We start from the raw sequence: 15750 nt of genomic DNA, 5'->3' as shown, positions 1-15750 counted from the left end.
ACTTCAACCAAGAAATTGCTTTTGACAGCTTAACAGGTAAAACAAAAAACTTGCACATTCAGGATTCGCAGGTTTGTAGGAAGACGATTCTTCTCTCACCATTTCTTCAGACTCTTAATAATGCTTTGCAGCTTGACATTTCATAGAAGAAGCCAAAACAATTAAAATGGATTTCTCCCGGGTTTCCAAAGCTTCTTGCTGATATAGCTGGTTTTAGAGGCCTTTCTGCTAGAACCTATTACAGAAATGTTTGTGTATATATTGTCTGCCAACTCCGTGTCGTTCTCCAACCAACTCACCACTTAAGAGCTAATACAAGGTGCACTGTTTCCTGAGCTTTCTATTCCTTAGCTCTTCTAAACTTCAAGGGAGAATGGTCAATTATGTCATGTTCTTGCAGTGATCTTCATATACTTTCCTCCACTGGCATTCTCCACCCCACAAAAACTGAGTCTAATAAATATTTTTAAAACAATAATACCTGTTCATTTTTTATACTGTTTAAATTCTTTAGAAGCAATTTCAAATGTTTGCTGCTGTGCTATTTAGGACATTTTAATTCTGTAACTGTCCACCTCTGCCTGACATACTTACCTCAGCCAAGAAACTGCTCCAGTGGGAAAACAATCGTGTATTGAATTCTGTCCCATTTGACAAGTAATAAATGAGATCTTTAAAAGGGAATGACCAATGTTTTCTTGCTGAACAATGTGAAAACAAATAAAACCGTAAATGTTCGAAGCCAAGAGTGAGGTGATTCAGAATTCAGAATTCTCTTTCGTAAAAATTTCAGACTTCTGAATAGAAGTTTCTTCATGTTTTATTAAAAAAATCTCATTGCCAGTCATGTAATAGCTTATAGACTTTGATAAGTATAAAAAATTCACCTTCATAAAAATATTCGCTGAATTTTCAGTCAAAGGCATTTTCATTTATTCTTAACACTGTATAATTTTTTTAGGACAGCACATACTAAATTGATCATGTATTATTAATATTTGGCAGATTGTCCTCCCAAGTGGTGCTTAAGAAACCCAGAAACCACTACTGGTGATTCTTGGTGGTTCAATGTGAGGGTCTGAAGATATGGTGTTACTTGGGCCTTATAGCCCAAGAGAGATTACCTAAATCAATTCAAAGTTGCTTAGAAGATTCCAAATTCAGGCAAGGTAAATTTCATGGGTTTATAACTAGAATTAACTATGGCTCAGGTGCATTCAAGGTATGTAGTTCAATCCCTATACTTGCTCTTCAGCCCTAGTATTGCTACTTTTAATTTGTATAGTTGAGGAAATTTAGATTTGGAGCGATTAAAAAACTGATTAATTCTTATAATATAGTTAGGGTTAAAATTAAGTTACTCTTAGCAGTTCTTTGCTTTTTGTTTACATTACATCAGCTCTATTGATATGCTTGTAGTTTATATATATATATATATATGGTTACATATTCACATTTCTGAAATAAGTGCATACAAAATTGATTAAGTAAAAGAGGATAGTGTCACATCTAAGGTGCCCAGGACTTACTCCTGACTGCACTTAGGGATGACTCCTGGTGGGCTCAGGGGTGCAATATGGACTGTTGGGGAACAAACCCTGGTAAGTGAATGCAAGGTAAACACACTCCCCACTGTACTCTCTCCTCCTCTCCCCAAAATGAGAATAAGGGCCATGGACAAAAAGCTCAAATTTCTGGGCCTGAGTTTTCCCCCAGCACACCAACTGTCTTCATTGACAGGAACCAAGGTGTGACATAGTAGCCTGAAGCACCACAGTACTCAGTAGCAGTGCATCCCACTCCCAAGCACTAGATCTTCATTTTTGCTTAGTGACTTCAAGTATCTTCCCCTGATGATTTCTACTATTTCAGCAACACCCCTTCACACACACAACACAACAAAAGAATAGAGAAATGAAATCATACTTAAATCATGCAGATATTATGCTCTATGTGAAATGAAGTTGACAATTATTATCATGCAGATATTATACTCTATGTGAAATAAAGTTGACAATTATTTTAAACATAACACTGCATCACTACACTATGACTATTTGAAAGGTGCATCACACATGGATGATGAAAGCATATTTAGCAAGTGTGTCAAATGGTTTTCTTTATCATTTTTGTCTTAAGTAAAACTAAGATGAGCGTGTATGTATGTTTTTCTGTGAGTTGTAATGTTGCAATTGGATTTTCTGGGGATTAACTTATATAATTTTTTGCTTTCTGTTTTCCCAAAGAGATATTTCTACACCAGTCACTTAACATCTCTTTTCTCTTATTTGGCATTTAGACAAACAACTTTCCAGATTGCTCCTCTGATTTCTAACACTAATTTGTTGTAATTGCTTATTTTTGGAAATGCCCCTAGCTATAGTGAGACCATAAACAGTTTGCAGCACGGGGTATTTGTACACCATTAATAAAGACTTGCCAGCCCTGATGAGCATCACAAAATATGCACAAGTAACATGGAAAAGAACTGCAAATGTTTCCACTGGCAGACACCTAAGTAAGCCTTGTAACACCCTGGTTAGGGATAAAGACTCTGACCTCTGGGGAGCTTGTGTGCAAGGAGCACACAGTGTGAAGGACGTTAGCTCTGTGTGAGCACTATAATCTGATTAGCAACACCCAGTGAGCAACACAACTAAATATGACAACACTAGAGTCAGGCCTGTGCAATTGCATGTCATTGCAAAGACAGCAAACACAGAAAGGACAGTGTGAACAAAATGAAGGGTTGTTTTCATTATGATATTGATACTCAAATGCCCCAGCCATATGGTGACTATAAAAAGTTTGGAGTACTGGGTATAATGAATGATATTACTGCCAGTATCAATAGCTGTTAATCTGATTAGAAATAGAAATTATAAGAAGTAACTAGGAATTAGAATAGGTAAAACATTAACATTTATTAAGAAACTTGAATTTTATATGCATTAATTTTAGAAGATATTGATTGGAAGGAAGAGGGGAATAAATTCGCACATTTATACTTTAAATTATTTTAGTATTTAGTTTAAAGTATCCTGTAAACTGAAATTAAGAGTGAGAGATATTTTGGCAGTTTATTGAGAGAAATATATGTGGCTTTTATTAGGATGGGAATAGGGAGAAGTGATTCAGACTGTGTTTATACATAAATGAATTATAAGTTTAACACAGAACTTAAAAATGAGGGGAGAAGTTAAATGGCTCTGAATTTTGAGTTCTGAGTCATTATTAATAGTTGTATTCCTCATCAAGAAGAAAAGATTGAGCAAGCAACTAGTTTGCTTGTGGCCTGGCTGGGGTTATTAAGAGTTAAATTTGAGCATAACTTTCTCATATGTACTCGACTTCCCGGTAGATATGCCAAGGTGAAGGTTGGACTTTTGTATTTGAAACTTGAATGGCAAAAGTGAGAATGGGTTAGTAGATCTCTAACTAAAGAGATGTGTAAGAGAGCAGAATACAATTAAAAATGCTAGAAAACTACAACATTTAGAAATTAGCAAAAAGTTGAAATATGAAGAAAATAAAGGAACTGAGAGCAAGGCAAAAAGTGAAAGCACTTGGGTTCCTGGAGAGTCAGTAAAGACATCTGTCCTATAATTAAAAAGAAATCACTTGTACTGAAGCTGTTGTAGAGTCTAGGAAAGAAAAATTAAGCGTAAACCTTTATAATCAAGGGGATGATAATTTAACTAGTCATCTCACTTGAATGATAGGGAACCCAAACTGTAGCACATTGAGTAAGAGACACTGGGCATAAGGAATTAGTCTATGAAATGGTACTGGGAGGAAAATGTATCCCTTACCCTCTCTGATGTGCAGAAATTTCAATAAATCAGTTACCTAATGAATATTTTGAATTAAAAGGTTAAAAATATTGATGGAAGACATGAAGAGGGAAATAGTAATAGAAATTCCTTGAAGAAATGTTTTCAAAGATTTCTCAGAGTGCTCTGGCTTTTTAAGATAGCAGCAGAATTTTTTCATTTATTTTTAGATGAGGTAAGGGAGAATACAGATGTAGAGAGGCTTTAAATTTGCAAGGAGTCATGAAGAAATTTGTTCTGATTGCTTTTTATTTCAAAAAAGCCAAGTCATAACCAAGGATAATGTGTCAGAAGAAAGAAAGTATAAAATGGTATGCACTAACAATTTTGTGGTGGCTATATTCAATCTAAATATATATTACATTATAAAGTTGCTACTAATTTAAGATAAACTTGGTCTATCTCTAATTTCTATAACCAGTAGTCTGTATTTCCTTTTCCTATTCTTTATTTTCAAAGTAAACATAGAAGTTCTTGAGAAAAGACACAGGAGAAATAGATTCCTCTCATATGACATTATTTTGAAACGCAGTTACATAGTAGATGCCATAATACCTATCATATTAATTTGTCTAGATAAAGAATCATACACTTCATTTATAGATAATTAACAAAAATAACTTTGTGTTTGTTTTCTAGGTCACTCTCAACTCTGTTTAAAGTTTATCCTTTGTACTCAGGGTTAACACTTGAGAGAGCTTTGGTGTAAGCTATTGATCTGGGTTGGCTGCATTCAAGGCAAAACAGTACATATATCTCTGGTGACAAAAGTAACATTAATTTTAAGGCAAAGCCTTACTAAATGACTGAACATTATTATATTATACATAATTAATATAAATAATAAAACATTTCATTAATATAATATAGTCAATATGATTAATATAATAAACAAGATGAAATGCTCAAAAATATATAATTAAGGGTCAAAACAACAAGTATGGTATAGGAGATTAAGCTTTTAGAATAATTAAAATTTCACATTGAACTAGTAACCATGTGTGCTAGGTAATTTTTTAATTCCAGTCTAAGAGATAGAATAATTGAGATTTCAAGCCATTAACTTGTTAAACATGATACAAGTATTGATTAGCAGGGTGATTTGATTTCAACATAGAATCTAATTTGGTTTTTGAGTTAGTGGTACTAAAAATTCAAACACTAAAATTGAAGGTCATATGCTTCTTAAAATTTATCTCTCTAGAAGAAACATGCCAGGTCTTCCAAAGCCAGAATAAAGTCAAAGCAAGTTAAATTTTAAATAATGATGCAAAATTTACTAGGCATTTTATGCAATCAGAATTTCTGAAATGGATATCTATTATAAATTTTATTTGAAGTCTTCTTGATAGTACTTTTATTTTTATTTATCTACCTCTTAAAGTACTCTTGACTAAATAAGGGAAAACTTAAATATACAACACATAGATGTTAGCCAATTATTTAAGACCAAAACAGAGGCTTACAGTTTTATTGACCAAAGATTTCTTCTATAATAGAGAACTACTAAATATAAAGTAATTTACACAATTAACTTCAGGTATATTGTTATGATTTTAAATATTATCCATATGCATGTGAAATAAAAGTTTAAATTGTATGTAAAATTAGGTATTATGATATGGTATTGTTGCTAAAACATTTCAGACAGGGCAGAGAACAGGTCCAAAGGTACATCTTAACATGAAAATACTTAATTATTCTGATACTGACCCCCAGGAGTACAAGTAATTAATCTTTGATAAAGAGACAAGAAATATAAAGTGGAACAAGGTAAACCTCTTCAACAAGTGGTGCTGTGAAAACTGGTCAACTACATGCAAAATAGGAACTTAGACCTCTCTTTAAGTCCATGTACCAAGGTCAAATCAAAATGGATTAAAACCTTCATATCAAATTTGAAATCATATGTATATAGCGAAAAACATAAGAAAAACACTTTGTGACATTGAGGCAAAGGCATCTTCAAGAAGGAAATATCACTGTCTAAGCAAGTGGAAGCAGCAATAAACAAATGGTACTAGATTAAACTGAGAAACTTCTGCACTTCAGAAGAAACAGTGAGTAGGATACGAAGGCTACTCACGATTGGCATAAACTATTCACCCAAGACCTATCTGAAAAAGTGCATATATATCTAAGATATACAAAATACTGATATAACTTCACAAGAAAAAATCTAACCCCATCTAAAAATGGGGAGAAGAAATGAACAGGCATTTCCTCAAAGAATGTAGAGATATGGAATAACTTCACTTGTTTGTGGGATATAAGAAAAATAAAAGACAGGATGGTAATAATATCCAGATGCAATAGAGATGAGGTTCAGGAAGTCCAGCTTAGGATAGGAAATTTGCCACAAAGAGTGGTGAGTGCAGTTAGAGTAGAGAAGTGTCTACAGTAACAATAATAGTTGGAATTGATCATTCTGAACAAGAACTCAAAGGGGAGGGGTTAAATGAGATAAAGTGACATGCATGATACTACTCATTAACAACACTACAAATCATAATGTCATAAAGGAAAAAGAAGGTAAGTGAAAGGGGATGAAGCAAAATGCCTGTCACAGAGACAAGCGGGGGTGGAGTGGGTGGAAGTGAAACTGGGGACATTGATGGCAGGAAAACTGCACTGGTAATGGGTGTACACCACCCATTCTATGTACACCACCATTCTATCTAAAACTCAATTATGAACAATATGGTTTTCTTGTTCCTTTTTTTTTTTTTTTTTTTTTTTTTTTGGTGTTTGGGCCACATCCAGAGACGCTCAGGGGTTACATCTGGGTCTGCGCTCAGAAATTGCGCTTGGCTTGGAGGATCATATGGGGCTTCGGTGATCGAACTGCACTGCGGTTCCTCGTAGGTCAGCAGCATGCAAAGCAAATGCCCTACCTCTGTGCCACTGCTCCGGCCCCAATTATGAAAAATTTTTATAATCACAGTGCTTAAATAAAGTAACAATTAATAAAAATAGTTTTTAAAAAGATGAAGCCTGAGTTTGATCCCAGAATTTCCTGGGCACCACTGGAATTAAAACTCAAACAGAGAGCAAAGTGTAACCTTCCAGAAATTATCTTGGCCTGGCTCATACAGCGCAATATTCAACCACAAGCAACCTAACAAGCAAACAAACCAACACTTTTAGGCATCCTGTCACATAAAATAAAAGTATTTAAAATAGCATAAAATAATCCCCAATTCAAGTTATATTGAAAACATTTCTTCAATATGATGCTGATTTATATTGCATAATTCTGTTATAGATATTATTTGGACTTCATCAAATAAACTTTTTATATCTAATCAAAAACCTTAGTTTATATAAGAAAGTTATAGTTATGTGATGTGTGGGAATTGCATACTGTCACAAGATTGCCTCTTGATATGTAAAACTTCCAAATCATTGACCTTATAAAGTATTTCAGAGATTTTGTTTTAAATATTAAATAGGTTCTGATTCAATCTGTAGATCTAATTGACCCACTACTATTTTGAAGTATATGAAAATACATATTTTCTGGTATTTCTCTTCCTTATTTCTCTGTCAGAGAAAAATAAACAATGTTTAGAATAGAAAAATATTCTATTTGAAATAAATAAATTAATATAAAAAGGTACAATTTCCAAAATAACAAAACTTGGCAACATTAACTAATATAATACATAGCAACTAAAAAGTTGGAAAAAATAAAATTTGAACTAATAATTTGGGGCATATTTTATTCCTTGCTATTTTGTTTTTATTTTGGGTTTGTTACCACATGTACTAGTACTTAGAGCTTGCTCCTGATTCTCAGCCGAAGGGCCACTCCTGGTGGTCCTTGAGGGAATTAATAGTGTTTTGGAAATTGAACTCAAGTCATCTGCGTGCAATGCAAGTACACTTCCCACTCTGCTATTTCTACAGCCTTCCTCATCATTCATTTTAGAATTAAATTGAACATGGCAAGTCAAGAGTCTATAAGAATAACAGGAAAAGTTATGAACGTTAGTGAAATTTATTTTCAGGAGGTTTAATTAACTGCATTAATGTGGTCAGACCCAGTAATTAATAATAGAAAATGTGGTGTCTGGGATGGAGAGATTGTATAATGAGTAGGGTACTTGTCTTACATGCAGCCAATCCAGGTTCCATCCCAGATATCCCATATCATTTCCCAAAGCCTCTCAGGAGTAATTCCAAAGTGCAAAGCGAGGAGTAACTCCTGAGCACAACAGTACTTCCAGGTATGACCCAAAAACATAAATAAAAATGAAAATGCAACATCATTTATTTATGAGAAAATATGTGTCAAAACCATATGCAACAAATTCTGTTGAGATATATTGCTTTCATTTATTACTGGAAAATAATATTTCATCAGATCCCTGAAGGTATGTTGGAATATTAAAGAATAAACATGATTGAATGTATAATTTTTCATATAAAGATTTTATAAAATACAAAACTATGTAAATTATATTAGGATCTTAAGTAAAATGGCTCTCTTTAGCATTAAAATATACATTTAGCACCTGAGGCGCTTTTGAATTAGGACTAAAAAGTGAAATTGACTAGAAGAAATCCAAGAGAAGCTGCCTGCTCTATATTCATTGTCTAAACTCTACTGTGCATATTTTTGTAGCTTTCCAATCAGTTCTCTTCTAAAGACCTAATAGATTCGGTCTCAGAACAATTGAAAATTCTTTCTAGAAAGTTAATTTCTTACAAGCTGATTAAATTAGTATATCATTAAGAGTCATTGTCATCAAATTTCTTTTAATATCTTCTTAGACTTCAGGTATGTATTTTGTGATGCAAAATTCTACCAAGTCAAATTTAAACTAGTGCCACTTATTATATATCCACTTGTTAATCAGTAATGTTCAGAAAATAATTTTAAAATGATTTTTTTCTTTGAGTAATATCTTTAAGCACCATGAAATGAATTGTTTTAGCAAACATATTATTTAGGATGCACATTAGCTTACTCAGAATAGATATGCTAAGTAAATACCACATACTGAGAAATAAAGATGTTACCCTTGTCTTAAAAAAGATTGTGGTACTTTAGAGATTTTTATATTTTGTTTTGTAATTTACTGAGGATTACACTACAGCATACTATCATTGTTTGTCACACTGGCATATATGAGAGATAAATGATTTTTTAGGTTATCAAGCACATTTTTGATGGTAGGTATGCTTTAAAAAATCAATTCAATGTTTATTTTAAAACAGAATTTCCCAAACCTACATAATCTGTTGAATCTCTATTTTCTAAAATGTAATAGCTCTCTGGATTAAAATAAAGACTATTTTTATGATATGACACTTTAATTTTTGTTACTATCAGTTTATATGCATTGTCTATCAATAGCATCAAACTCATTGGGTTCAATGCATTTTTCTCTCTCTTTACTGGATTGATTAGTGACTCTACGTCTTATTCACTCACCTTGAATGAAGGAAGAAGACTGTCTTCTAGTGTGCTACTATTTCTTAGCTATTAAGGTAGCATATAAACCAAATGAAGGAATATGCCTTTCTACTAGTTTTCTGTAGTTGATTCTACTGATCCAAAATGGTTAATCTGTATTTCTGCCTCAGCAAGGAAAGGGGGACGGAAGTTATACTCCGAACTACAGAAGAGGTTCTAAAGTTTCTTATGAGACTTCTTTCAATTATTTTTATACTGTTATTAAGTAGTACAGTAGGTAAGACACTCTCCTTTTTTGTGGCCTTTTAGGCCATACGTTGGTTGGATCCCTGGTACTACATGCGGTGCCATGTACATAGAATCAGGAGTGATCCCTGGATACTTCTAGATATAGACCCAAAAGATCAAATCAAAAATAATTACTTGTATTTACTTAGGGCAGATTAAAAACTATACATTTTTTGGAGCTGTGTGCTCAGCCTTGAAATAGAAGTCAGTAACTCAATATAAAATCAAACACCTATTTTAAAAATTGTATTTTGTTGTTGCTGTTGTTATTTGGACCATACCTCAGGAGTTACTTCCTGGGTCTGTGCTCAGAAATTACTCCTGTTAGGCTCAGGAGACCATATGTGTGCCGGAGATCTAATCTGGGTTGGCCACATATAAGGCAAATGCCCTACCTGCTGTGCTATCACTCTGCCCCTTCTCCAAATAAAAAAGCTTTAATAATCAATAATAGATAATAGGGGGAAAGGTGACATGACAGAAATATCACAAAACTAAAATTGTTAAAAATAAAATGATGTCAGAGAGATAGCACAGACTGAATAGCACTTGTTTTGCATGTAGCACAGCAAACCCAGGTTTGATCCCTGTAATGTATATGACACTATGAACATTTATGAGAAGGATCCTTAGGATCCTACACATTTATGTGTGTGGTGCCAAAGCCAAAAGTTTAAAACAAAACAAAGCAAGATAATACTAATAATAATAAATAAGAAAATATTTGAGATTTTGTTTTTAAAATTTTGTATAAAATTTAGGCAGTAGAATTTTCTTTAGAAATGTAGTATTTATCATGTGTTTATAAGACCATGCTCAGAATGCCATAATAAAAGGTTGTTGTTGTTTTTTTTTTCTTGTTTCAATGTCACACCCAATGATACTCAGGGGTATCATCGCTCTACTCTCATATATCACTCTTGTTGGGCATTGGGGATTATATGGGATGAGGGGGATCAAACCCAGGTTGTCTGTATGCAAGGCAAACCACTTGTCTGCTATAATATTGCTCTGGCCTTCATATTCAATTTTTGAAAATACATTAAAAAGGGATAATTGAAAGTTAGAAAAAAATTATAGACAAAATGAAATCCCACTTTTGCTATGCTATGAAAAGTATAACTGTGAATTAAAAATAAAACAAAGCCAAAAGAATATCCATAATAAGAATTTGATAGATATACCCATTGGTCTTGAATAAAGACACTTATATTTTCTTCTTATTTTATACATTTGTTTGTTTGTTTGTTTATGGCCATGGAAAATACTCAGTTGTGGTCAGGTCACTCCTAACTCTGCTTAGACATCATTCCTGGCTTTTATTGGGGGAACAATGTTCAGTGAAGAGGCTCAAACCAAGGTCAGCAGTATGCACAATAACTCCTCTGTTATCTCTTTGGCCCTGTTATCCTTTATTAGCTGAACATAAGGGAGATGTCAAGTGAATGAACTGTACAGTTCATATAGCTTGCAAGTAGATTATGGATACTGATCTGTCTATATTATGAACAAACAGCAGATACTTATAGCACTGTACAGACTATTTGATACAGAATTATAAGATTAATTTTTAAGAGCCATTAATCATTGGGTCAATTTCTGAAATACAATATCTAGTGATTACTAGCTCTCCTCTGTTAAAGTATTATGTTGTTAAATTACTTCAGGAGATTCTGAAAGTTAACTGAGTGACCTAAACCATAAAGATACCAATAAATTTTATAATCCTAAAAAGGGATTAAAAACTGGGGGATGGAGAGAAGAGAAAATTTGCATACTGCTGACCTGGGTTCAGCCCCATTCTCCTTTATGATTTCTTATACCCTTGCCCAAAGTAACCTATGAATACCTCAGGGTTTAGCTTAACTTCCATCCCCACATCCTCAAAAAAAAAAAAAAAGTAGAAGAGTAGACTTCCCAAATTGGATTAGATAACTGAAAAAAAAATTCCATATGGATGTTTTCACAATCTCCAGAATTGAAATGCTGCTTCACAGGAGACAGTGAAAGAGATAAAAATAGTCCAAATTGGAAAAATAGCTGAATAGGGTAGGGTAACTTTGCATGCAGGAGTCATGGGTTTGCTTCCATGGTCCCCAGAGGACCATCAGAAGGAACTTCCAATCACAGAGATCGAAGTAGCTTCTGAGCACTGCCAAGTATGACCCCAAATAAGCATATAGAAATATTCCTTAAAAGTATGCATTTAAATATGTATTTATCATAAATGCATATATCTTAATTTCAATAGAGGCATCTATCTCATTTCTGAATAAATATAATATATTGGCTTTTGAAGAATGATAATTGTTAAAATCTAAAAAATAAAAATGTTATTTTCTTTATATAAATCTTGTAGAAAATGTCTTTAGATTTGCTTGCAATATATTTTAAAACATCTTTAGAGGAGATAGTATAATAAATAAAAGTCAGTAGATTAATTAATGTCATACATTTATATAAAATATTTATGTCTGATACACTTAACTGTCTATACATATATATAGTATATAAAATAAACACACTATCAAATTCACAGAAATTTATAAATCTTTAGTGAATATTTATAAAGTTAACATATTGAAAGTTTTTTTTTGTTTGTTTTTCGGGCCACACCCCTTAGATGCTCAGGGGTTACTCCTGGCTAAGCGCTCAGAAATTGCCCCTGGCTTGGGAGGACCATATGGGACGCCAGGGGATTGAACCGTGGTCCTTTCCTTGGCTAGTGCTTGCAAGGCAGACACCTTACCTCTAGCGCCACTTCGCTGGCCCCAACATATTGAAAGTTGACATATGTGAGGACATTATTTAAATGGAGCTGGGATATATTTTAGGAAAATAATAGCCTGTTTCCTTATACTTGCCCAAAGACATTTTTTGGACGTGGTCAAAGCAATTGTTTTAAGAGACTAGCAAGTTAACAACTGTGTGAAATGTATTATGATAAATAAAAAATGATAAATGAAAACTTTTGGGGGGAGGGTGAATGTTTGCCAAACCAGGCAGCACTCAGGGGTTACTTCTGGCTCTGCATTCAGAAATTGTTTCCTGACGTGCTCAGAGGACCACATGCGATGCTGCATTACTGGGAATTGAACCTGAGTCCCTCTCGGGTTGGCCGCATGCAAGGCAAATGACCTATCACTGCACAATCTCTCCGGTGCTAATAAGAAATTTATTTTATGTTTTGTTTTATTTTTAGTTTTGGGGCCACACCCAGGGACATTAGAGGTTTATTCCCGGCTCTGCATTAAGAAATTACTCTTAGCAGGCTCCGGGTACCATATAGGTTGCAGGGGACAGAATTAGGGTGGAATGAGTGAAAGACAAACACAATCCTATTGTGTTATTATTCCAGCCCATACCTACGAATTTTTAACTGAAGGCTATAATTAAACTCTTGTTACATCATTTTTAGAGAACAGTAACCAATTATTTATAGCTAAAGTAATTTTGGGTTGTGGAGATTGGGTCATTCTGAACTTGGCTCCGGATTACTCCGTTCTCTGTGTCTAAGGATGGATCAGTCCTTTTTGACCAAATGCTATTCCGAGTGTCAAAGTGGGGTGAGTTATATGCAAAGCAAACACCAAAACCCTTCTGCTCTCTCTCCAGACCCAATAGCAGAAGAATATCATTCACTTGTAAACACTTACTTTTAACTTTAAATTTCAAAAAATTTATTTTTTTTTCAGGGGAGAGTGCAAATGCAGTCCCCACTACCACAAATTATGCAGTCGGGTTTCTCACATTTGGGGAAATCGCAGGGATCAGCACATCCGGAGTGCAATGCATAAGCCTCACCCTGGGAAAACCATCTTGTGATCATGGTATCTCCCCTGTCAGATAAGTATATATATCTTCATTTTTTCATATGTTCATGATTTTGCTCTAGTGAAGAACACATTTTAGATTTTTCAATATCAATCCGTGCTATTTATAGAAATATATTTATAGCATTATTATTCCATAGTATGATACACTAACTTACATATAAGTATATCTAAGTATATATATATAAGTACATATTATATAATTCATTTCATAGTCCTGTCATTTTGATAAGCTTTTGGGTTTAAATTTCAGTTTAAATGATTACTCGCTAAGGAACTAGAAATATGAACTATTCGACAAGAAAATCCACACTTAAGACCAAGAAGATGAATGAAGTCTGCTATTGTGAGAGTTTTTTTTTTTTTTTTTTGGTTACACCCAACAGCGCTCAGGGGTTACTCCTGACTCTTCCCTCTGAAATCGCTCCTGACAGGCTCTGGGGACCATATGGGACATCGGGATTTGAACCAACGTCCTTCTGCATGCTAGGCAAATGCCCTACCTCCATGATATATCTCCGGCCCCTTAAAGACAGATCTTAAGCAAAATATTTCAGTGGTATATTTTGGGAGGAATGGATATATAATTTAAGAAAGTTATTTCCATGGGGGAAGTGCAGATTAAGTCTGTATAAAATGTGTTAGACTGGATGGAATCAGAGAAGACTCATGAAGTAGGTACTTGATCAATTGATAAAATTGATACTATATATATATATATATATATATATATAGAGAGAGAGAGAGAGAGAGAGAGAGAAAGAGTTGAATGACAGATATTTTTTTAGGTTGAGTGATCCATTACTCTGAAGGAACTTTCACCTGAAGGAGAGAAAATGACTGTTTTTAGAAAATAATAGTATACCTTTTTAAAAATATTGATCTTTTTTTAAATATTGTTCCTGATATAAACAATAAAGTCATATGTAAAATTCTTTCCTAAGCAACAATTTATTGGGCTCATGAGGATACATTAATCTTAAGATTAAATTTATGCTTCATTATTTTTGTTTTTGCAGGCCAAACTTAGAATTATACTAATTCCCAGTCTCATAAAATCTTTTAGGAAGGACTAAAACTAGTTGAGTAGTGCTCTCATTTAAATATATATATATATATATATATATATATATATACACATATAAAATTTTTTCTTTAACTTTGTAATTAATATTACCAGAACCACGATGTAATTTTTCATACTTTATTGAATTTATGATGAATGGTATTAAATATATGATGTTCCTTAAATAGTATCTGACGAGTGGAATATTTTTCAGTGTAAGACTTTAGTTCACTTATCTGAATTTCACAAATAATGAGTTGAATAAGAAGTTTCAGAAAAGCATTTTAAGAATCTGAATTTTAATAATAGCTTCACATGATAAAAAACATTGTGCTTTTTATTCTTGTCATTTATCATGTTCCATAAGGCAGAATAGTTCTGGTTAGTTAAACATTAATTAAAATCACAAATTTAGTTCTTGCTACTATTGATGATGCTCTAGCTGGTGAATTATTCATGATAACTAATAATAGTTTAGTTGCCTGGTTTCTTTCTATTTATTATGTGTAGAGTACATTGTTTGGAATTTGATCTTTTTCACATTTTAAAAATCTATATCTACCGTTTTGATCTTTGTAATGGTGTAAAGTCAGTGTTTGAGAGGTCTGCAAGATGAGTTTTACATAATCACAGAGATACACTTAGCACTTAGTACTACATATTTCTGCTTGTAAGGTGATCTTACAACATGTTACATGTAACATGATCTACACAACATGTCTTCCTTTGTTATAAACGGTGTTATAATAATTTCTTTTCAAAGAGTCAAAGTTAATGATAATACCAGTAAAAAGTGAATTGACAAGTTATTGAATTTATGAAAGTATTGAATTTGCCAAAATAACACTGAAAAACAGCCTAAGATGAAAGAAAAAAAAAACCTCCTTTTAACTGTTAGAGCAGGTCTGATGTAAGGATGATTTGACAGGCATGGAGTACGCACTTGCTTGAGTAGGATCTATTTTAGTTTGTCCACAGAACACTGCATATGATACTTTGAGTCCTACCAGTAGTAACCCCGAACATAGAGGGAAACTGAACATGGCTGTAAGTAGATCAACATTCTTTACCCCACTTCCCCAAACAAAAATGGATCATTTGAGGTAAACAAAGGATTAGGAAAATCCTAAAATTGAAGAGAAAATTAGCATGGTTGGACACGATGTAGGGATATTGTAAATACATAGTTTTATTAGAATTGATAAATTGTTATATTAGAAGTGCTGTTTGCTCAGGTGAAATGATTGTGTGCATTTTGAATAATCTGAAAGTTTGGGATTTTATGAAGCAAGTAGTAAATAGCTTTAT

At 33.3% G+C, this 15750-nt stretch overlaps 1 non-coding gene across 1 annotated transcript; it reads right to left on the bottom strand.

The window, feature by feature from the left end:
- Positions 1-13236: 13236 nt before the first annotated feature.
- LOC126005242 (U1 spliceosomal RNA) lies at positions 13237-13397 on the bottom strand. The gene has a single exon (XR_007494410.1). It is a non-coding gene; the product is annotated as a U1 spliceosomal RNA (small nuclear RNA).
- Positions 13398-15750: the final 2353 nt, after the last annotated feature.

The sequence above is a fragment of the Suncus etruscus genome, chromosome 3, assembly GCF_024139225.1.
Source record: "Suncus etruscus isolate mSunEtr1 chromosome 3, mSunEtr1.pri.cur, whole genome shotgun sequence".
In the NCBI taxonomy this organism is placed as follows: domain Eukaryota; kingdom Metazoa; phylum Chordata; class Mammalia; order Eulipotyphla; family Soricidae; genus Suncus; species Suncus etruscus.
The sequence above is the reverse complement of the archived record's forward strand: the minus strand, read 5'-3'. Positions and strand labels throughout refer to the sequence as shown.